At 50.4% G+C, this 24,123-nt stretch overlaps 7 non-coding genes across 7 annotated transcripts; 5 read left to right on the forward strand and 2 right to left on the reverse strand.

Annotated features, from left to right (window-relative positions):
* Nucleotides 1-2,144: 2,144 nt before the first annotated feature.
* On the reverse strand, nt 2,145-2,239 carry TRNAI-UAU (transfer RNA isoleucine (anticodon UAU)). Its single transcript has 2 exons — nt 2,202-2,239; nt 2,145-2,180 (listed from the first exon to the last, which is right to left on the reverse strand). It is a non-coding gene; the product is annotated as a tRNA-Ile (tRNA).
* A 292-nt stretch (nt 2,240-2,531) lies between these two features.
* TRNAS-GCU (transfer RNA serine (anticodon GCU)) lies at nt 2,532-2,613 on the forward strand. Its single transcript has one exon. It is a non-coding gene; the product is annotated as a tRNA-Ser (tRNA).
* An 8,591-nt stretch (nt 2,614-11,204) lies between these two features.
* Nucleotides 11,205-11,276, forward strand: TRNAT-UGU (transfer RNA threonine (anticodon UGU)). The gene has a single exon. It is a non-coding gene; the product is annotated as a tRNA-Thr (tRNA).
* Nucleotides 11,277-12,445: 1,169 nt separating this feature from the next.
* Nucleotides 12,446-12,540, reverse strand: TRNAI-UAU (transfer RNA isoleucine (anticodon UAU)). Its single transcript has 2 exons — nt 12,503-12,540; nt 12,446-12,481 (listed from the first exon to the last, which is right to left on the reverse strand). It is a non-coding gene; the product is annotated as a tRNA-Ile (tRNA).
* Nucleotides 12,541-12,832: 292 nt separating this feature from the next.
* TRNAS-GCU (transfer RNA serine (anticodon GCU)) lies at nt 12,833-12,914 on the forward strand. Its single transcript has one exon. It is a non-coding gene; the product is annotated as a tRNA-Ser (tRNA).
* A 1,175-nt stretch (nt 12,915-14,089) lies between these two features.
* On the forward strand, nt 14,090-14,161 carry TRNAT-UGU (transfer RNA threonine (anticodon UGU)). The gene has a single exon. It is a non-coding gene; the product is annotated as a tRNA-Thr (tRNA).
* Nucleotides 14,162-15,684: 1,523 nt separating this feature from the next.
* TRNAS-GCU (transfer RNA serine (anticodon GCU)) lies at nt 15,685-15,763 on the forward strand. The gene has a single exon. It is a non-coding gene; the product is annotated as a tRNA-Ser (tRNA).
* The last annotated feature ends 8,360 nt before the right edge of the window (nt 15,764-24,123 follow it).

Consider the following 24,123-nt stretch of genomic DNA (forward strand, 5'->3'; position numbering starts at 1 on the left):
CTTTCCCTCACTCCTGGCCTTCTAACTAACCCTGGTCGTAGTGGGCGTAGTGGGGCTCCGCGGAGCTACGCGGAGTGGGCGAGAAGCTACGCCCACTCCCGCACTCCGCATAGCCCCACTACGCACCTCCCTCCCGCTCTCCCCTACATACATTATTTAAGCAACTACCCTTAATAAAACAATTTTAAAGCACTTACCGTGTCCGGGGCTCGTCCGGGGCTCCATCTTGGAATAGCGTCGTCCTGGATACCAATGCGCATGCGCGGGAGGCCGCGCATGCGCATTGGTATCCAGGAAGGGACGCTATTCCAAGAGGGAGCCCCGGAAGAGCCCCGGACATGGTAAGTGCTTTAAAAATTGTTTTATTAAGGTTAGTTGCTTAAATAATGTATGTAGGGGAGGGCGGGAGGGAGGCGGGTGGCGGCCGAATCGGCTACGCACACGGAGTGGGCGTAGTGTTGCCGGCTACGCTGTCTACGCAAAATGCGTAGAAGGCAACACTACGCCTACTCCGTGGGCGTAGCCGATTCGGACGCCCAGGGTTACTTCTAACCAGTTTGGATAGATAGACTGATAAGAAAGCAGCTCTTACTCCTAAAGTTTCAGCCATCTCAAGTGTATGACTGTTGACATATGTCTGCCCCACAGAGACAGATCACTTCTAATAAGTGAGTTCTCTATCTGTCACTGATTGTGGACATACTAACTAGAGCTATCAGTATGGTCATAAATGTGAATACTCTTATGTTCTCAAATCAAAATGGAGTTTTTCCTACTTCCAAGAAAAGTGTCTTAAGCATGCTCTTCAATTTGTGCACGCATGTAGACATTCAAATGCAACTGCATTTCCATACAGAGTCTCAAAATCATAGATATCTTCATACCGCAGTAAGAATACATGAAGCGATTTACATACTGCAGGCAGGCTGGCCTTGTAGCTCAGTGGCAGAGCACTGGTCTTTTAAACCAGGGGTCATGAGTTCAAGCCTCATCAGGGCCTTTTTATATGTGAGTTTCTGTATGTTGTTTCCAAGTCATTCTTTCTAGGAGTCACACCTTGTCTTAAGTTTGCTTATTGACAAGCTTCCCTTTCCTGCTTTCATCGTATCAAGAAGACTTCATGAAAACCATTGAACCATAAACTATCGCCTCACCCCTTCCGATCGCCTGACAAACGCCATTCTCACCCCGCCGGGCAAAGCCAAATAAGCCATGCATATTTGAAGTTCCTTTGAAAGTCAGAGCGAGGACTATGACCTCTGTTCCGACTGAGTCTGCATCCACAGAAAGGATGAAATAAGGATCTAGAAATTTCACCAAGGAGATGTGAACTTCATCCCCCTTAAAATACTTTTCCTCCCAGATGCCCCGGCTCTTAGTCAAATGAGGTTAATCTTCAAAACCCCACCACCACTAACCATAAATATCCGACTCTCCTGCTGTCCATTCAAATGATACAAGGTATCTTGTACATAGAGAGAATGTGAGAAAAAGCAGAATCGCTTCATAGATTTGGTGACCTTGGATGGGTGGGCTGGATAAAGAAGTGAACCTGATTTCGGGAAAAGGAGTATCATGATGGGGATGAGGAAAAGAGAACATGTACCACATTCACAAGTTAGGGAAATAAATATATTAGGTTGAATGGTTTTAAAAAGTTAACTTTGAGCATGAATTGTTTTTTTAAACTGCAAAGAATAAAAAAAATCAATGTGGGATTGGAGGCACAATCTGAGCAGAAAGCACCATAAGCTGCTATGGTGCAACTCTTATGTTGACTAGAAACATTAATATGATGACGCTCTTCTTTTGATATGTCTTTCAGTTAAATTTTATTGTAAGTAGCTGATACAGCACTGTTTGCAGCTCCTCAGTATATGGTTATCCCGTGACAACAATGTTTTCATCATATTTATTATTCTACAAATGTATTTTTAAATGCACTGATGTGGTGTTTGCATGCTATGCAAGACGGCACATCATGGAATGTTTATAAGGAGCATCGAATAGGATTGTGATATTTGCACCTGGAAGAGTCGGACACGCAGATCCTGAAAAGAAGTAAAAACTCTCTAGCAAGGGCCGTCTTTCCCCTGAGTTTATTCTTTACTTTTAGTGAAATGGTTTATGAAAAACCAGTAAGCTGCTCCAGGTGAGGCTCGAACTCACAACCTCAGCATGCCTCAATGCAAGTACTGCTGTATAAGTACCACGCGCTAACCGATTGCGCCACTGGAGCTCACTGTTCTCATACCTCCCCAGTTGAGCCATCTAGAGCTGACCAAGTAGATACTGGCACTGCTCCCTTATTCACTGTGCAAGATCGACTCACATGCTAGCATGTTATCATGACTATTAAAAACTACAGTCCTAATGGAACAGATTTGATAATTCTGCTATATCATGTGCTCTGTCTATTGAACACCACATATATTTGCCAGTTCTGACACAGTCTAGGAGAAACTTATGATTATTTGTAATTAGCACATCGTAAGAATTTCCTAAAAAATGAAACATAGTCACCTAAGGCAGACGAGGTGGCCGAGTGGTTAAGGCGATGGACTGCTAATCCATTGTGCTCTGCATGCGTGGGTTCGAATCCCACCTTTGTCGGAACGCCATCAGACACTCTTTTGAAGGTGGGCATGTCTCGTAGTACAATTACACTCTCTTTCAAGACACAGCCATAATCCACTAGAAGGGCCCATCTGACTATTCCATTTTGGCAATTATGTCAAATTAAGGGAAGTGTTTTGTGCTTAATTGAAATTAGATCTTTCATGAAGTGTCCAGAGGATTGCCTTTCCCTCACTCCTGGCCTTCTAACTAACCCTGGTCGTAGTGGGCGTAGTGGGGCTCCGCGGAGCTACGCGGAGTGGGCGAGAAGCTACGCCCACTCCCGCACTCCGCGTAGCCCCACTACGCACCTCCCTCCCGCTCTCCCCTACATACATTATTTAAGCAACTACCCTTAATAACACAATTTTAAAGCACTTACCGTGTCCGGGGCTCGTCCGGGGCTCCATCCTTGAATAGCGTCGTCCTGGATACCAATGCGCATGCACGGGAGGCCGCGCATGCGCATTGGTATCCAGGAAGGGACGCTATTCCAAGAGGGAGCCCCGGAAGAGCCCCGGACATGGTAAGTGCTTTAAAAATTGTTTTATTAAGGTTAGTTGCTTAAATAATGTATGTAGGGGAGGGCGGGAGGGAGGCGGGTGGCGGCCGAATCGGCTACGCACACGGAGTGGGCGTAGTGTTGCCGGCTACGCTGTCTACGCAAAATGCGTAGAAGGCAACACTACGCCTACTCCGTGGGCGTAGCCGATTCGGACGCCCAGGGTTACTTCTAACCAGTTTGGATAGATAGACTGATAAGAAAGCAGCTCTTACTCCTAAAGTTTCAGCCATCTCAAGTGTATGACTGTTGACATATGTCTGCCCCACAGAGACAGATCACTTTGTCGTAATTTAGCAGCGATTAGATTAAGCATTAGCAGAAGACATCCTGTATTTAGAGACTATCTTGTCTTTCTATGGAATCCATTTTGTATTTGGCAGCCATTTTAGATGGCCATGTGCTCACCATGTACTCAGTCCTATCTTGCTGTTCTCTGCTCGGTATATTTAGCCTCTTCCTTCTACTTTGCACATGCTCAGTTGTGCTTGCAGCTGCTAATGTTCTGTAACTGTCAGGATGTGCTTGCTAGCATTGGCAAAACTGTTAGCTCCTCCTACTTGTCGACTGTGCATTTTCTGTATGACCATCTATGTGTGTAACTCTTCTTATGTGCACTTGTACTGCCCTTTTTTAGCCCCTGTGAGGGTATATAAGAGATACTGTGGCCTTCAGTCCTCAGACCATCTCATACAGAGTGCTGCGGCTTCTGTGTGACATGGCCTCACTTGTTGTAATTTAATAAATATGTTTCTCTTGATTACAGATTCTGTGCCAATTTTTTCATGCTGCTTTAAAGGATCAGGTGTTAGTGCAAACCCCTGAGATGGGATTTTTGATTTCCATCATTTGGCGCGCCAACTTGGGGCTCATCAGAGCGGTGACTATCTGAAGGAGTGAACTTATCAGGAGTCAGACATTTACTGAGGAAGACAAGGCAGGATTCTACTAAAGGAGGTACCAATTCTGGGGGTTCTTAGTCTCTGTAGCCCAGTCTATTTCTGATTTTACTGATTTTTGATCCTCCACATGATGGCACCCCTGACTGAGAACATTTCTGGTGTGAATATTTTAAAAGAAAAGACTGTTAGGTCATTCAAAACTTGGCAGATAGAACCTGGACGCTCGTGCTTGGTAAGAACCATTGTATGGTAATTACTGTGAGCTTATGGTAGCCAGTGACTCGCAAGGCAGTTTTAGGATACGCTTGCTGTGGCTTATGGATATGGATATGGATATGGATATGTATGGATGATCGATCATATTTATGATATGGATTATGTGATATATGCGTTGCAACACATGTAGGCAGGTAATGTGGAGATGTTTCTCCATTTATGGTTATGAGCGGCGCAATGATTAAGTGCCATTTTAGATTATGATAATGCATATTTTGCATTATGTTTGTTTGCATGCCTGTTCCAAACTCACATGTAAAATGTGTAGTTTTATGAGAGGTACCATAGTGAGATATGAATTGAATTAGCCGGCTTCCCCTAGAGGGAAAACTTAAAATAGGTTTTAGGTATGAAAACATATTTCTTCCTTGGTGAAATTTTTCCCCAGGGAATTTAAATATGCCCATAATACACATGAGGATCCCTTTGTTCTGTGCAATTTTATGTATGAAGAGATGCAGAGCGGTTTTTGGTGTTCTGCCAGCCTGAATTAGTGAATTGAGAGTATTTCTACTTCAGTTTTTAGAATACTGTTGAGAATAGGGTTTTTCCTTGTAAATATGACTTACAACTGGAATTTACATAGGTGGTTTGGATGCAGTCTGCGGGCTGTCTTTTGTTTTTGGCTTTAGTGTTGACCCATGGTTTAAAAGGTGTGTTTAAATGTCTAGCTGGTTTGTGGGTTTTTTCCATTCATGTAACTTTTGCTTGTACATTGCGTCGTCGCTATTTACGAAACATGGCTAAAGCGCGCTGTATTGTGTGTCTTTTCTGTTTTACCCCTTTCTGTTTATGTCTGAACTGAGCTCATATGTATTTTTGTGGTTATTTTTGATGTTTTCAGTCTGTTCAACATACTGTTAGATTAATTAATATTGGATAAAAATTCGATAGAAATTCAGGAGTGACCTATGTGATGTGCTAACATAACTATATGTTGCTCTTTAAAGTTATAGGGTAAGGAATAGCGCATATGTACAACTGTTAAATGTTTAAGGGATGAAACTAAAAATTCTTATTCACTAGGAATATTAAAGGCCTACAGCAGAAAAATGAAATGTTGTGTTTTTGTAGACGACACTCTCATAACATGTTTACTCCTATACATCGCATTAGATGTTAACAGGCAAAACAGTTTAGCTGGAGTGAGTTTTTCTGAACTTAAAATATGTATTCTTAAACACGCATTTCAAAGCTTGGAATGTCTGTTTTTAGTAAGGCTGCCTCCAGGAAATTTAACACTGGGTAGGGCCTGCCGTCAAGGACACAGCTGTTGTTTTCGCAGGCCATGTTTATTTAGCCAGGATTTCTTCCTTAGTTAAACGTGCAACTTTGCATTTCAGAGTGTTATTTTGGAAGCAAGGTTTACAAAAATAAGGTTAATTATTTGTATCACAGACAGACATTTCAATTTCGGTTTTCCTTCTCTTTTAGCATTTTTCTCGTCAGCACATGTCTGGCTCTGTTGCTAAAATCATTGTCCTTTTCAAACAAAAGTGGCGCGAAGTTGTCGTATATTTAAAATTGAGCTTATGTACTTAGGCTTGTGAATAGTTGCTCTAAAAACATAAGCAAGGGGCAGATTTAGAATAGGGATGCAGCTTGGTTTTAAATATAGGATTATTACAAAAACGAAATATGGAGAGTAATTTTTAATTATGACATAAAAAAAATATTTTGAAAAAAAAAGAAGTGCTTTTTAAAATCGTTTTTTGATATTCATAAAGCTTAATACTCATATTGTGACCTCCTAGCATTATAATTTAATTTAAGTTGTGCAGTACTGCATAATGAGGACATTTATGTATGGGACCTTCACTTGGCGCAGGCGTAAGAAGTCATTTTTTTTTTTAAAGATTTACATGAGATATGTCTAAGTCCGATTTCTGCAATCTGTACAGAACATTTTGAGGATGATTAATATGTAACACAAGTATAGGTTATTTGTTTTTAAGTACCTCAAATTGCAAAAACGATATTGAGTTAAATAGACCATTTTAAAAGGCTTTCTTGCCATTTAAACTAGTTTTATAATGCCTTAGGCTTCAGTGAATGCATACATTCAAGTATAATACAAATGTGCACGTTTGCTTTTCCATAGCTTAGTGAGTTAATGTGCCCAGCGCAGAGGCTTATGTTTAATATCAGGGTTGAAAGTTTTTGACTTCAGCGGGCCTACTGAGCCATTCATTCATTTAAGGTTGATAAAATGTGTAACATTGCATGGCACAGTGACACACATTTATTCTGAAGCTGGTATGGTGTGTTATGTTCCATAAATTATTCACAGGCTCTGAGAATAAATAAATTGTAGTTCTCTAAAAGAAGTAATATATTTAAAATGTCTTTTTTAAATAGGGTTGATTATTGCACAGACTTGCAGAGACTTATTGTCTTTGTCAGTTTCACAGGGGGGTTACAAGAAAGCTTGGTGCTCCAGCCAGATTTTGACCTTTACGTCAGTGTGGTGGGGGCTTAGGAGTATGTGACAACAAATGGTGAAATGATTGCTTGGAAAAGCGTCACGCAAAGGAGCCATTCACGTCGACATTTGAAGAGTGCATTCCTGACACGGCTTTTTATAAACAGCAGGGCCTAACCTGGGGGGTTGGTGTAAGGGACACGCAGAGGCTGTGAAAGAGTTTTTGCTTAAGATATTTCGTACATTTACGAAAGCTGGGTGGTTCCACTTGAGATTTTGCGTGTTATGTGAAGTATTGGCTGTATGATGAAACAAAGATGTGTTTTTATGACTTCTTTGAAATGAATTATTTGTGCATTTTCATGTTTTTTGCATTTCTTCCATGAATTTTCCCTGCTTTTCCTGTGTGTCTGACGCGACACAGTAAGTTATATTTGACAAGCTGATCTTCACTGACTGCTTGATCTGCTGTCAAAAAGGGTGAGGATGGATTAAAAGAAGGTGTTATTTAGGTATAAGTCTGACAAAATTAAAATGGGCCCAAATGTTTTTTTTTTATGTTATTGGAGTGTTTATTGTGCAGAAAGTGCATGAAATGGTGTTGCATGCTATTGTGTTTTTCTGTGCTTAGGTATACAGCAAAGTATATCTGATGGCTTGGCATGACATGTCCTATATTATGTATGTTTGTGATCCATGTTGGTGCTTTTGTAAGTTTTGCTGTGTTGTGAAGGGATGACATGACTATGTATATCCTTTGAGCAACAGTGGTTAAAACTTGTTAAGTGGTAAAACTTGCTGATACTAAATTATGATATATGATATTGTTATATTGTGAGCAAGAACAGACAGCACTTCACCAAGTGCATGCCTATGTGGTTATAATATATACAGCAAAGTGTGCCACCTTTAGTCGTTACTGCTCTTTTCCCTTAAGGAAAAGGCAGCCTCACATTTATATTTCCTTGATTGGACCTAAGGAAGCAATTATAGATCTGTGACTCTTATGCAAGGTGACCTAATTTCTATATAGTATTAGTTAAATGATGTTCTGTCTTAAAAGGAAACCAGGTTTCATTTTCCCAGAGAAAGGAAGGAATGGGATCACTAGCTGAGATTACCGTAGATGGTGTAGTGGCCAGCGGTAGAGTTATAATATGTGTACTATTTTTGACTTTTTTGTATCACCCATGCTCTTGGCATTATGTCACAAACTTGACTATCACCCAAGTACTTTTTGTCCTTCCTATAGATTTTTCTTTTGCTGCTTCTCCCCTGATTGATGTCACATTGTGCCTAGTTTTTGGGGATTTTAGCTGTGTTCTAGTCCTATTTTCTTTTTCGTTTTTCTTTCACCATTTAGAGGTTTACATTTCCAGACTACAGTGATGTATCAGGTTCCTCTATAATATGTGTAATTCCCTTTTGTATGACCAAACTGGTTTTCAAAATTTCTTCAGGCCTACTCTGATGTTTTCTAGTCTGACTGTTACGGTAGTGATAGATTATAGTAAGATCAGTTGTCCACCTCAATAGGAGATACTTTCACGAGTATTTAGTATGACAAATTCAAATGCCTATTCTAATTTGGTTTTTAGTTCTTTTTCCCTGCTGCTTTAATTTTTGGTGGGATCAGATGTGTCCTAATCATAGAAATACCAGGACTCTAGTTATTGTCTGTTGTTTCTACATTGCTATTAGCTTTTGTATTGTATAGTCCACCTGACGCACAATTAGTCTACATGTCCCTGATAATCTGTATTATGTGATTTCTCTTTTTGAGGTGTTCTAGATAAGGAATTTAGGAACACCTAGACTTGATCATTGAGGAAAGTTTGTTTACCCCCTTAGACAATGTCACTATGTGTAAAAACATCCACTCAAACAGAATTTGTATGTAGCTGTTTTCCTTTAGATGGTAGAGGGTATGCTCTCACATGGAACCCCAATTGAAGAGGCTAGAGGTGCTGTTTTACCTACTACCTTTTGTCTTTGTACTCTATGACAATGACAGTATTTTGTTTTAGATCACTATAGTCCCATGGTGTATGGCCACTCCTTTGAAGATTGCAGGCCACCTGCTTGCAAATCCCCTGCAATGAATTGTTTTTTGTATACTTGCCAATATGTCCAGCCTGTGTTTTTCTTTACTCTCACATAGATAGATGGAAGTGGTTCTTGGGTGCCTTGCTAATATATGGGGCATCCCAAGACTAGGAAGTATTTTCTAACACTCTGTTGATAGACTGTTTCTGTGCCTTGTCTAAAGACAATTTGTTCTGTCCACCAATAGATATTTGCTGCTGTACAAACCACTACCAGAGGGGCCCGGACATCAGATTCAGCCTGGGGAGTCAGCGTCAGCACCAGTGCAGCTTGAAACCAAAGTGAAGGTAACCAGCACAAGCATTGCTGGCAACTAGGACCTCAGTGAAGGCGGAAGCCCTGTGATTAAGTGTGTACCCCTGCCACTGTTTTGAGCGAAAGACGGGGTCACAAATCAGAAAGGAGAAATCGTGGATCATGCCCAGCTGAGAGTCACAGACCGACCAGAATGGCAAGGAGGTTTTGCTTGAGGTGACCCCTTCTGAAACAAGGGTTGCTTCAGAGATCCTAGAATGAGGCCTCTGATTTCTGGTCCTAAAGTGAATACAAGTTTGCACCTTTGTTTGTTGGTTAAGAGATACCTGGGTACACTGGATGCAAATGTGTAGCCCCAACGAATGAGCAGTGCGCCAGCAGAGCAATACAGGAGTTAGGGAAGGACTTGAGATTAGGGTTTAAGTGCTGTGTCTCTGGTGCCTGTTAGATTGAAGTGAAGAAAAGTGGTGCTCTGTTTGAGACACTGGACAGGATCGCTAAGAGCATTTGCCTGTTGGGTGACTGCCCTATCCTGAAAGAAGAGACTTTTTTCCTTGAAACTGGACTGTGATTCTTGAGTTGCGAGTTGTGCAGCTCCACCGTGGAAACAACAAAGAGCCTGCCTGTGAGGCTCAAACGGACACAGGGAGAAGACTCCCCCTCTGGTTGGTTGTACAACGGCTTCAATTTCCCCAAGGACTTCCTCTTTTTGTTAATAATGTATCCCTTTAGTTGTCCCATTTTTGAAGAGCAGTCCTTTGCAGCTCTTGGTCCTAATTCCTATGGCCCTGTGTGGTCCTCCTGGTCCCAGATATGCTTGATGTTCTAGCCATCATAAAAGGAAAATGGAACAGTCAATTGGAAAATGTTTTTATTAGATATGAGCTGTTAGCTATTCTGAAATTTAAAATGAATAGTCACTGAAATGCATAGGAGCCCTGAAAATGTCTACTAGATGATTTTAGGATTTGCTTTAGCTTAGGCCAAGAAAAATGATAATTCTGTTTATAATAGTGGCCATTGCTTTCCCCTACTGTCTGTATGTTTATTATGATCCAATGCCCGTTTTTCTTGGATTCCTGCTGATACCCTTAGTGAAATGTTTAGACTGGAAAATGCTCCTCTAGCAATGAATTAAGATATTGAAAAATGTGAAAATGAATGTACAAATATTTTCTATGTTCTTACTGGATCATGGGAATGTCTTCACCTAATGCTGAAAGGGTCGTCTGTCGTAATTTAGCAGCGATTAGATTAAGCATTAGCAGAAGACATCCTGTATTTAGAGACTATCTTGTCTTTCTATGGAATCCATTTTGTATTTGGCAGCCATTTTAGATGGCCATGTGCTCACCATGTACTCAGTCCTATCTTGCTGTTCTCTGCTCGGTATATTTAGCCTCTTCCTTCTACTTTGCACATGCTCAGTTGTGCTTGCAGCTGCTAATATTCTGTAACTGTCAGGATGTGCTTGCTAGCATTGGCAAAACTGTTAGCTCCTCCTACTTGTCGACTGTGCATTTTCTGTATGACCATCTATGTGTGTAACTCTTCTTATGTGCACTTGTACTGCCCTTTTTTAGCCCCTGTGAGGGTATATAAGAGATACTGTGGCCTTCAGTCCTCAGACCATCTCATACAGAGTGCTGCGGCTTCTGTGTGACATGGCCTCACTTGTTGTAATTTAATAAATATGTTTCTCTTGATTACAGATTCTGTGCCAATTTTTTCATGCTGCTTTAAAGGATCAGGTGTTAGTGCAAACCCCTGAGATGGGATTTTTGATTTCCATCAACTTCTAATAAGTGAGTTCTCTATCTGTCACTGATTGTGGACATACTAACTAGAGCTATCAGTATGGTCATAAATGTGAATACTCTTATGTTCTCAAATCAAAATGGAGTTTTTCCTACTTCCAAGAAAAGTGTCTTAAGCATGCTCTTCAATTTGTGCACGCATGTAGACATTCAAATGCAACTGCATTTCCATACAGAGTCTCAAAATCATAGATATCTTCATACCGCAGTAAGAATACATGAAGCGATTTACATACTGCAAGCAGGCTGGCCTTGTAGCTCAGTGGCAGAGCACTGGTCTTGTAAACCAGGGGTCATGAGTTCAAGCCTCATCAGGGCCTTTTTATATGTGAGTTTCTGTATGTTGTTTCCAAGTCATTCTTTCTAGGAGTCACACCTTGTCTTAAGTTTGCTTATTGACAAGCTTCCCTTTCCTGCTTTCATCGTATCAAGAAGACTTCATGAAAACCATTGAACCATAAACTATCGCCTCACCCCTTCCGATCGCCTGACGAATGCCTGACAAACGCCATTCTCACCCCGCCGGGCAAGCCCTGCCGGGCAAAGCCAAATAAGCCATGCATATTTGAAGTTCCTTTGAAAGTCAGAGCGAGGACTATGACCTCTGTTCCGACTGAGTCTGCATCCACAGAAAGGATGAAATAAGGATCTAGAAATTTCACCAAGGAGATGTGAACTTCATCCCCCTTAAAATACTTTTCCTCCCAGATGCCCCGGCTCTTAGTCAAATGAGGTTAATCTTCAAAACCCCACCCCCACTAACCATAAATATCCGACTCTCCTGCTGTCCATTCAAATGATACAAGGTATCTTGTACATAGAGAGAATGTGAGAAAAAGCAGAATCGCTTCATAGATTTGGTGACCTTGGATGGGTGGGCTGGATAAAGAAGTGAACCTGATTTCGGGAAAAGGAGTATCGTGATGGGGATGAGGAAAAGAGAACATGTACCACATTCACAAGTTAGAGAAATAAATATATTAGGTTGAATGGTTTTAAAAAGTTAACTTTGAGCATGAATTGTTTTTTTAAACTGCAAAGAATTAAAAAAATCAATGTGGGATTGGAGGCACAATCTGAGCAGAAAGCACCATAAGCTGCTATGGTGCAACTCTTATGTTGACTAGAAACATTAATATGATGACGCTCTTCTTTTGATATGTCTTTCAGTTAAATTTTATTGTAAGTAGCTGATACAGCACTGTTTGCAGCTCCTCAGTATATGGTTATCCCGTGACAACAATGTTTTCATCATATTTATTATTCTACAAATGTATTTTTAAATGCACTGATGTGGTGTTTGCATGCTATGCAAGACGGCACATCATGGAATGTTTATAAGGAGCATCGAATAGGATTGTGATATTTGCACCTGGAAGAGTCGGACACGCAGATCCTGAAAAGAAGTAAAAACTCTCTAGCAAGGGCCGTCTTTCCCCTGAGTTTATTCTTTACTTTTAGTGAAATGGTTTATGAAAAACCAGTAAGCTGCTCCAGGTGAGGCTCGAACTCACAACCTCGGCATGCCTCAATGCAAGTACTGCTGTATAAGTACCGCGCGCTAACCGATGGCGCCACTGGAGCTCACTGTTCTCATACCTCCCCAGTTGAGCCATCTAGAGCTGACCAAGTAGATACTGGCACTGCTCCCTTATTCACTGTGCAAGATCGACTCACATGCTAGCATGTTATCATGACTATTAAAAACTACAGTCCTAATGGAACAGATTTCATAATTCTGCTATATCATGTGCTCTGTCTATTGAACACCACATATATTTGCCAGTTCTGACACAGTCTAGGAGAAACTTATGATTATTTGTAATTAGCACATCGTAAGAATTTCCTAAAAAATGAAACATAGTCACCTAAGGCAGACGAGGTGGCTGAGTGGTTAAGGCGATGGACTGCTAATCCATTGTCCTCTGCACGCGTGGGTTCGAATCCCACCTTCGTCGGAACGCCATCAGACACTCTTTTGAAGGTGGGCATGTCTCGTAGTACAATTACACTCTCTTTCAAGACACAGCCATAATCCACTAGAAGGGCCCAACTGACTATTCCATTTTGGCAATTATGTCAAATTAAGGGAAGTGTTTTGTGCTTAATTGAAATTAGATCTTTCATGAAGTGTCCAGAGGATTGCCTTTCCCTCACTCCTGGCCTTCTAACTAACCCTGGTCGTAGTGGGCGTAGTGGGGCTCCGCGGAGTGGGCGAGAAGCTACGCCCACTCCCGCACTCCGCGTAGCCCCACTACGCACCTCCCTCCCGCTCTCCCCTACATACATTATTTAAGCAACTACCCTTAATAAAACAATTTTAAAGCACTTACCGTGTCCGGGGCTCGTCCGGGGCTCCATCTTGGAATAGCGTCGTCCTGGATACCAATGCGCATGCGCGGGAGGCCGCGCATGCGCATTGGTATCCAGGAAGGGACGCTATTCCAAGAGGGAGCCCCGGAAGAGCCCCGGACATGGTAAGTGCTTTAAAAATTGTTTTATTAAGGTTAGTTGCTTAAATAATGTATGTAGGGGAGGGCGGGAGGGAGGCGGGTGGCGGCCGAATCGGCTACGCTCACGGAGTGGGCGTAGTGTTGCCGGCGCCGGGAAACCCTTTGTGGGTAGCTGTGCGCCTTATAAATGCTATAAAATAAATAAATAAATAAATAAATACGCTGTCTACGCAAAATGCGTAGAAGGCAACACTACGCCTACTCCGTGGGCGTAGCCGATTCGGACGCCCAGGGTTACTTCTAACCAGTTTGGATAGATAGACTGATAAGAAAGCAGCTCTTACTCCTAAAGTTTCAGCCATCTCAAGTGTATGACTGTTGACATATGTCTGCCCCACAGAGACAGATCACTTCTAATAAGTGAGTTCTCTATCTGTCACTGATTGTGGACATACTAACTAGAGCTATCAGTATGGTCATAAATGTGAATACTCTTATGTTCTCAAATCAAAATGGAGTTTTTCCTACTTCCAAGAAAAGTGTCTTAAGCATGCTCTTCAATTTGTGCACGCATGTAGACATTCAAATGCAACTGCATTTCCATACAGAGTCTCAAAATCATAGATATCTTCATACCGCAGTAAGAATACATGAAGCGATTTACATACTGCAAGCAGGCTGGCCTTGTAGCTCAGTGGCAGAGCACTGGTCTTGTAAACCAGGGGTCATGAGTTCAAGCCTCATCAGGGCCTTTCTATATGTGAGTTTCTGTATGTTGTTTCCAAGTCATTCTTTCTAGGAGTCACACCTTGTCATAAGTTTGCTTATTGACAAGCTTCCCTTTCCTGCTTTCATCGTATCAAGAAGACTTCATGAAAACCATTGAACCATAAACTATCGCCTCACCCCTTCCGATCGCCTGACAAACGCCATTCTCACCCCGCCGGGCAAAGCCAAATAAGCCAAGCATATTTGAAGTTCCTTTGAAAGTCAGAGCGAGGACTATGACCTCTGTTCCGACTGAGTCTGCATCCACAGAAAGGATGAAATAAGGATCTAGAAATTTCACCAAGGAGAAGTGAACTTCAACCCCCTTAAAATACTTTTCCTCCCAGATGCCCCGGCTCTTAGTCAAATGAGGTTAATCTTCAAAACCCCACCCCCACTAACCATAAATATCCGACTCTCCTGCTGTCCATTCAAATGATACAAGGTATCTTGTACATAGAGAGAATGTGAGAAAAAGCAGAATCGCTTCATAGATTTGGTGACCTTGGATGGGTGGGCTGGATAAAGAAGTGAACCTGATTTCGGGAAAAGGAGTATCGTGATGGGGATGAGGAAAAGAGAACATGTACCACATTCACAAGTTAGAGAAATAAATATATTAGGTTGAATGGTTTTAAAAAGTTAACTTTGAGCATGAATTGTTTTTTTAAACTGCAAAGAATAAAAAAAATCAATGTGGGATTGGAGGCACAATCTGAGCAGAAAGCACCATAAGCTGCTATGGTGCAACTCTTATGTTGACTAGAAACATTAATATGATGACGCTCTTCTTTTGATATGTCTTTCAGTTAAATTTTATTGTAAGTAGCTGATACAGCACTGTTTGCAGCTCCTCAGTATATGGTTATCCCGTGACAACAATGTTTTCATCATATTTATTATTCTACAAATGTATTTTTAAATGCACTGATGTGGTGTTTGCATGCTATGCAAGACGGCACATCATGGAATGTTTATAAGGAGCATCGAATAGGATTGTGATATTTGCACCTGGAAGAGTCGGACACGCAGATCCTGAAAAGAAGTAAAAACTCTCCAGCAAGGGCCGTCTTTCCCCTGAGCTTATTCTTTACTTTTAGTGAAATGGTTTATGAAAAACCAGTAAGCTGCTCCAGGTGAGGCTCGAACTCACAACCTCGGCATGCCTCAATGCAAGTACTGCTGTGTAAGTACCGCTTGCGCCACTGGAGCTCACTGTTCTCATACCTCCCCAGTTGAGCCATCTAGAGCTGACCAAGTAGATACTGGCACTGCTCCCTTATTCACTGTGCAAGATCGACTCACATGCTAGCATGTTATCATGACTATTAAAAACTACAGTCCTAATGGAACAGATTTGATAATTCTGCTATATCATGTGCTCTGTCTATTGAACACCACATATATTTGCCAGTTCTGACACAGTCTAGGAGAAACTTATGATTATTTGTAATTAGCACATCGTAAGAATTTCCTAAAAAATGAAACATAGTCACCTAAGGCAGACGAGGTGGCCGAGTGGTTAAGGCGATGGACTGCTAATCCATTGTGCTCTGCACGCGTGGGTTCGAATCCCACCTTATTCGGAACGCCATCAGACACTCTTTTGAAGGTGGGCATGTCTCGTAGTACAATTACACTCTCTTTCAAGACACAGCCATAATCCACTAGAAGGGCCCAACTGACTATTCCATTTTGGCAATTATGTCAAATTAAGGGAAGTGTTTTGTGCTTAATTGAAATTAGATCTTTCATGAAGTGTCCAGAGGATTGCCTTTCCCTCACTCCTGGCCTTCTAACTAACCCTGGTCGTAGTGGGCGTAGTGGGGCTCCGCGGAGCTACGCGGAGTGGGCGAGAAGCTACGCCCACTCCCGCACTCCGCGTAGCCCCACTACGCACCTCCCTCCCGCTCTCCCCTACATACATTATTTAAGCAACTACCCTTAATAAAACAATTTTAAAGCACTTACCGTGTCCGGGGCTCGTCCGGGGCTCCATCTTGGAATAGCGTCGTCCTGGATACCAATGCGCATGCGCGGGAGGCCGCGCATGCGCATTGGTATCCAGGAAGGGACGCTATTCCAAGAGGGAGCCCCGGAAGAGCCCCGGACATGGTAAGTGCTTTAAAAATTGTTTTATTAAGGTTAGTTGCTTAAATAATGTATGTAGGGGAGGGCGGGAGGGAGGCGGGTGGCGGCCGAATCGGCTACGCTCACGGAGTGGGCGTAGTGTTGCCGGTGCCGGGAAACCCTTTGTGGGTAGCTGTGCGCCTTATAAATGCTATAAAATAAATAAATAAATAAATAAATACGCTGTCTACGCAAAATGCGTAGAAGGCAACACTACGCCTACTCCGTGGGCGTAGCCGATTCGGACGCCCAGGGTTACTTCTAACCAGTTTGGATAGATAGACTGATAAGAAAGCAGCTCTTACTCCTAAAGTTTCAGCCATCTCAAGTGTATGACTGTTGACATATGTCTGCCCCACAGAGACAGATCACTTCTAATAAGTGAGTTCTCTATCTGTCACTGATTGTGGACATACTAACTAGAGCAGGGGTGCCCAAACCTGTCCTGGCGGGCCGTATCCATGCCAGATTTTTGGGATATCCCCATCTGGTGATCACGGTTCGATCCCCGGCGCCGGCGGCAGATCAGAGTGCCCAGGACGGGGTCCATGTGACCCGGGCAGTCCTATCCCCTGGGTGTACGTGGTTGTCCGACATGTCGGTCGTATTTGCTTTTACGTACCGGATCGGAATCGGCCCCCATAAAATCGTACGTAAAGTATATAGCAAATCAACCTGAAATCTGCTGGGTCAGAAAGGGCTCGATTCCGATCCGTGTCGGAAGGTTAGGAGTCCGTACGAATTTGTCGGGACGGCATGGCAGAGTGCCCGGGATGGGCTCCATGGCTCTTGGGCAGTCGTCCCCCGGGCGTCCGGGGCTCCATCCAGGCCGACGGCATGGCAGAGTGCCTGGGACGGGCTCCATGCGTCCCGGGCATTCGTCCCCCGGGCGTCCTGGGCTCCATCCAGGCCGGCGGCAAGGCAGTGTGCCCGGGTCGGGCTCCATGCGTCCCGGGCATTCGTCCCCCGGGCGCCTGAAACTGCTGGGTCAGAGAGGGCTCGATTCCGATCCGTGTCGTAAGGTTAGGAGTCCGTACGAATTTGTCGGGACGGCATGGCAGAGTGCCCGGGACGGTCTCCATGCGTCCCGGGCATTCGTCCCCCGGCCGTCCGGGGCTACATCCAGGCTGACGGTATGGCAGAGTGCCCGGGTCGGGCTCCATGGTTTTCACGGTGGTCTTCCCCTGGGTGTCAGGGGGCTCCTGGCCGACGGCATGGAAAAGTACCCAGGACGGGCTCCATGCGTCCCGGGCATTTGTCCCCCGGGCGTCCGGGGCTCCATCCAGGCCGACGGCATGGCAGAGTGCCCGGGTCGGGCTCCATGGTTTCCAGGGTGGTCCTCCCCAGGGTGTCGGGGCGCTCCAGGCCGAAGGCATGGAAAAGTGCCCAGGACGGGCTCCATGCGTCCCGGGCATTTGTCCCCCGGGCGTCCAGGGCTCCATCCAGGCCGACGGCATGGCAGAGTGCCCGGGTCGGGCTCCATGGCTTTCACGGTGGTCCTCCCCTGGGTGTCTGGGGGCTCCAGGCCGAAGGCATGGAAAAGTGCCCAGGACGGGCTCCATGCGTCCCGGGCACGGGCACGGGCACGGGGACGGGGACAGGGTCGGGAGACTCCAGGCGGCTTCACTTCCGTGTCCAGCCATCTGATCGCCCAGATTCCCTCGGCCATCTGGTCGCCCGGATCCCCTCGGGCATCTGGTCGCCCGCAACGCTTTCCTATGGTGCGACCAGATGGCCGAACTTCCCTGGAAGTCCCGATGAGGTGCCATTCGACGCCCGGATCCCAGCGAGGGCTCCAGGAGGTTGGGTACATTCGCGCCTTGGGTCCCCTCTGTCACCTCGCGTGCACAGATTACAAGAAAAGGGGGTAATTTTCCTCCGGATTACTAGGGAGAAGGGTATGCCCGGACACCCCTCCGAGGCTGGTGGTTCTCTGCCATGGGGACCAGATGGGCTATGCCTGGGCAACACCTCCCTAGGCCACCCGGGGCTTCCTTCCTCCAGGCCAACTGCATGTCAAATTGCCCAGGACGGGCTCCATGGCTCCTGGGCAGTCGTCCCCCGGGCGTCCGGGGCTCCATCCAGGCTGACGGCATTGAAAAGTGCCCAGGACGGGCTCCATGCGTCCCGGGCATTCGTCCCCTGGGCGTCCGGGGCTCCATCTAGGCTGACGGTATGGCAGAGTGCCCGGGTCGGGCTCCATGGTTTTCACGGTGGTCCTCCCCTGGGTGTCTGGGGGCTCCAGGCCGACGGCATGTCACAGTGCCCAGGACGGGCTCCATGGGCCCCGGACAGCCCTCCCCCCGGGCGTTCGGGGCACATATCTCCAGGAGGCCAACGGCATTGCAAAGTACCCGGAAAGGACTCCACGGGTACCGGGCAGTCCTCCCCCGGGCGTCTGGGGCACCCATCTCCATGAGGCCAACGGCATTGGCAAAGTACCCGGGAGGGGCTCCACGGGTCCCGGGCAGGCCTCCCCCGGGCGTCCAGGGCACCCACCTCCAGGCCGACGGCATGTAAAAGTGCCCAGGACGGGCTCCATGGGTCCCGGGCAGCCCACCCCCGGGCATCTGGGGCACCCATCTCCAGGAGGCCAACGGCGTTGCAAAGTACCCGGGAAGGGCTCCACAGGTACCGGGCAGTCCTCCCCCGGGCGTCCGGGGGCTCCCTTCTCCAGGCCGACGGCATGGTTCAATGCCCAGGACGGGACGTCAAGTGGCCAGGACGGGCTCCATGCGTCCCGGGCATTCGTCCCGGGACGGGGACGGGGTGGGGAAGAGTCCAGGCGGCTTCACCTCCATGCTCAGCCATCTGGTCGCCCGGATTCCCTCGGCCATCTGGTCGCCCGGATCCCCTCGGGCATCTGGTCGCCCGCAACGCTTTCCTATGGGGCGACCAGATGGCCGAACTTCCCTGGAAGTTCCGATGAGGTGCCATTCGCCGCCCGGATCCCAGCGAGGGCTCCAGGAGGTTGGGTACATTCGCGCCTTGGGTCCCCTCTGTCACCTCGCGTGCACAGATTACAAGAAAAGGGGGTAATTTTCCTCCGGATTACTAGGGAGAAGGGTACGCCCGGACACCCCTCCGAGGCTGGTGGTTCTCTGCCATGGGGACCAGATGGGCTATGCCTGGGCAACACCTCCCTAGGCCACCCGGGGCTTCCTTCCTCCAGGCCAACTGCATGTCAAATTGCCCAGGACGGGCTCCATGGCTCCTGGGCAGTCGTCCCCCGGGCGTCCGGGGCTCCATCCAGGCTGACGGCATTGAAAAGTGCCCAGGACGGGCTCCATGCGTCCCGGGCATTCGTCCCCTGGGCGTCCGGGGCTCCATCTAGGCTGACGGTATGGCAGAGTGCCCGGGTCGGGCTCCATGGTTTTCACGGTGGTCCTCCCCTGGGTGTCTGGGGGCTCCAGGCCGAAGGCATGGAAAAGTGCCCAGGACGGGCTCCATGCGTCCCGGGCATTCGTCCCCCGGGCGTCCGGGGCACCCATCTCCATGAGGCCAACGGCATTGGCAAAGTACCCAGGACGGGCTCCATGGGTCCCGGGCAGACCTCCCCCCGGGCGTCCGGGGCTCCCACCTCCAGGCCGACGGAATGTCAAAGTACCCAGGACGGGCTCCATGGGTCCCGGGCAGCTTCCCCCGGGGCGTCCGGGGCACCCACCTCCAGGCCGACGGCATGTCAAAGTACCCAGGACGAGCTCCACGGGTCCCGGGCATTCCTCTCCCAGGTCGTCCGGGCCCTAGAGCTCCGGTGGTCCAACCTGCGCCTGAGGCCCAGCCGGGGTCCAAGAGCCCTGCCTTGCGTGGGCAGGCAGTCAGGAACCCTACCGCGAAGGCTTGGGATGGATGGGGAGCTGGGAGTCCTTTCGATCCCGGCCCTCTGGTCGCCCGCGATGCTTTCCAATGGGGCGACCAGATGGCCGGGCTTCCCTGGAAGTCCCGATGAGGTGCCATTCGGCTCCTGGATCCCAGCTAGGGCTCCATGAGGTCGGGTTCTTTTACGCCTTGGGTCCCCTCTGTCACCTCGCGTGCACGTATTGCAAGAAAGGGGGGTAATTTCCCTCCGGATTACTAGGGGCAGGGTACGCCCGGACACCTCTCCAGGGCTGGTGGTTCTCTGCCCGGGGGACCAGATGAGATATGCCTGGGCAACACCTCCCCCGGGCATCTGGGGGCTCCATTCTCCGGGCCAACGGCATGGCTCAATGCCCAGGACGGGCTCCACGTGTCCCGGACAGACCACCCCTGGGCGTCCGGGGCACCCATCTCCATGAGGCCAACGGGATGGCAAAGTACCCGGGAAGGGCTCCACGGGTCCCGGGCAGCCTTCCCCCGGGCGTCCGGGGCTCCCACCTTTAGGCCGACGGCATGTCACACTGCCCAGGACGGGCTCCATGGGCCCCGGACAGACCTCCCCCGGGCGTCCGGGGCACCCATCTCCAGGAGGCCAACGGGATGGCAAAGTACCCGGGAAGGGCTCCACGGGTCCCGGGCAGCCTTCCCCCGGGCGTCCGGGGCTCCCACCTCCAGGCCGACGGCATGTCACAGTGCCCAGGACGGGCTCCATGGGCCCCGGACAGCCCTCCCCCCGGGAGTTCGGGGCACATATCTCCAGGAGGCCAACGGCGTTGCAAAGTACCCGGAAAGGACTCCACGGGTACCGGGCAGTCCTCCCCCGGGCGTCCGGGGCACCCATCTCCATGAGGCCAACGGCATTGGCAAAGTACCCGGGAGGGGCTCCACGGGTCCCGGGCAGGCCTCCCCCGGGCGTCCAGGGCACCCACCTCCAGGCCGACGGCATGTAAAAGTGCCCAGGACGGGCTCCATGGGTCCCGGGCAGCCCACCCCCGGGCATCTGGGGCACCCATCTCCAGGAGGCCAACGGCGTTGCAAAGTACCCGGGAAGGGCTCCACGGGTACCGGGCAGTCCTCCCCCGGGCGTCCGGGGGCTCCCTTCTCCAGGCCGACGGCATGGTTCAATGCCCAGGACGGGACGTCAAGTGGCCAGGACGGGCTCCATGCGTCCCGGGCATTCGTCCCGGGACGGGGACGGGGTGGGGAAGAGTCCAGGCGGCTTCACCTCCATGCCCAGCCATCTGGTCGCCCGGATTCCCTCGGCCATCTGGTCGCCCGGATCCCCTCGGGCATCTGGTCGCCTGCAACGCTTTCCTATGGGGGGGACCAGATGGCCGAACTTCCCTGGAAGTCTTAATGAGGTGCCATTCGCCTCCCGGATCCCAGCGAGGGCTCCATGAGGTCGGGTTCTTTCACGCCTTGGGTCCCCTCTGTCACCTCGCGTGCACAGATTGCAAGAAAGGGGGGTAATTTGCCTCCGGATTACTATGGGGCAGGGTATGCCCGGACACCCCTCCTGGGTTGGTGGTTCTCTGCCATGGGGACCAGATGGGATATGCCTGGGCAACACCTCCCTAGGCCACCCGGAGCTTCCTTCCTCCAGGCCAACTGCATGTCAAATTGCCCAGGACGGGCTCCATGGCTCTTGGGCAGTCGTCCCCCGGGCGTCCGGTGCTCCATCCAGGCCGACGGCATGGCAGAGTGCCCGGGACAGGCTCCATGCGTCCCGGGCCTTCGCCCCCCCGGGCGTCCGGGGCTCCATCCAGGCTGACGGCATGGCAGAGTGCCCGGGACGGGCTCCACGGGCCCCGGGCGTCCGGGGCTCCCTTCCCCGGGCCAGCGGCATGTCAGAGTGCCCAGGACGGGCTCCACGGGCCCCGGTCATCCGGGGCACCCTTCCCCGGGCCAGCGGCATGTCAGAGTGCCCAGGACCAGTTCCACGGGTCCCGGGCAGTCCTCCCCCCCGGGCGTCCGGGGCTCCCTTCCCCGGGCCAAAGCATTTCAGAGTGCCCAGGACGGGCTCCACGGGTTCCTGGGCGTCCAGGTCTCCCTTCCCCGGGCCAACGGCTTGTCAGAGTGCCCAGGACGGGCTCCACGGGCCCCGGGCAGTCCTCCGCCCCGGGTGTCCGGGGCTCCCTTCCCCGGGCCAAAGCCTTTCAGAGTGCCCAGGACGGGCTCCACGGGTCCCGGACGTCCGGGGCTCCCTTCCCCGGGCCAACGGCATACAGGAGTGCCCAGGACGGGCTCCACGGGTCCCGGACGTCCGGGGCTCCCTTCCCCGGGCCAACGGCATACAGGAGTGCCCAGGACGGGCTCCACAGGTCCCGGTCGTCTGGGGCTCCCTTCCCCGGGCCAACGGCTTGTCAGAGTGTCAAAGACGGGCTCCACGGGTCCCGGTCGTCTGGGGTCCCTCCCCCGGGCCAACAGCAGGTCAGAGTGCCCAGGACGGGCTCCACGGGTCCCGGGCAGCCCACCCCCCCGGGCGTTCGGGGCACCCATCTCCAGGAGGCCAACGGCGTTGCAAAGTACCCGGGAAGGGCTCCACGGGTACCGGGCAGTCCTCCCCCGGGCGTCCGGGGCTCCCTTCTCCAGGCCAACGGCATGGTTCAATGCCCAGGACGGGCTCCATGTGTCCCAGACAGACCTCCCCCGGGCGTCCGGGGCACCCATCTCCAGGCCAACGGCATGGCTCAATGCCCAGGACGGGCTCCATGGGTCCGGGGAGGCGTCCCATGCGCCTCCGGGCTTGGGAGCCCCGGCTGGGTCCAGGGGCCCGGCCGGGCCCCGGGTCGGGTGCTCCGGCCCTGGGCCCTGTCTCCCAGCCTGCCGCACTGCCAAGGGCCTGGGAAGGGGTTCCGATGTGCCCGGGGAGCCTCCCCTTGCTTGGCTGGGTTCAGGAGCAGTGGCTAGGGCCCCTGAGGGCCCGGGGAGGGCGGCCTCCCCACCCCGGGCTCTGTCCTTGGTCCTGCTGCGTGGCAGGGTGCCCGGGACGGGGTCCGGAGGGACCGGGGAGGCGTCCCATGCACCTCCGGGCTTGGGAGCCCCGGCTGCGTCCAGGGGCCCGGGCGGGCCCCGGGTCGGGTGCTCCGGCCCTGGGCCCTGTCTCCCAGCCTGCCGCACTGCCAAGGGCCCGGGAAGGGGTTCCGATGTGCCCGGGGAGCCTCCCCTTGCTTGGCTGGGTTCAGGAGCAGTGGCTAGGGCCCCTGAGGGCCCGGGGAGGGCGGCCTCCCCACCCCGGGCTCTGTCCTTGGTCCTGCTGCGTGGCAGGGTGCCCGGGACGGGGTCCGGAGGGACCGGGGAGGCGTCCCATGCGCCTCCGGGCTTGGGAGCCCCGGCTGGGTCCAGGGGCCCGGGCGGGCCCCGGGTCGGGTGCTCCGGCCCTGGGCCCTGTCTCCCAGCCTGCCGCACGGCCAAGGGCCCGGGAAGGGGTTCCGATGTGCCCGGGGAGCCTCCCCTTGCTTGGCTGGGTTCAGGAGCAGTGGCTAGGGCCCCTGAGGGCCCGGGGAGGGCGGCCTCCCCACCCCGGGCTCTGTCCTTGGTCCTGCTGCGTGGCAGGGTGCCCGGGACGGGGTCCGGAGGGACCGGGGAGGCGTCCCATGCGCCTCCGGGCATGGGAGCCCCGGCTGGGTCCAGGGGCCCGGGCGGGCCCCGGGTCGGGTGCTCCGGCCCTGGGCCCTGTCTCCCAGCCTGCCGCACGGCCAAGGGCCCGGGAAGGGGTTCCGATGTGCCCGGGGAGCCTCCCCTTGCTTGGCTGGGTTCAGGAGCAGTGGCTAGGGCCCCTGAGGGCCCGGGGAGGGCGGCCTCCCCACCCCGGGCTCTGTCCTTGGTCCTGCTGCGTGGCAGGGTGCCCGGGACGGGGTCCGGAGGGACCGGGGAGGCGTCCCATGCGCCTCCGGGCTTGGGAGCCCCGGCTGGGTCCAGGGGCCCGGGCGGGCCCCGGGTCGGGTGCTCCGGCCCT

This window comes from Lissotriton helveticus, chromosome 5_1, assembly GCF_964261635.1.
Source record: "Lissotriton helveticus chromosome 5_1, aLisHel1.1, whole genome shotgun sequence".
NCBI classification, from domain to species: domain Eukaryota; kingdom Metazoa; phylum Chordata; class Amphibia; order Caudata; family Salamandridae; genus Lissotriton; species Lissotriton helveticus.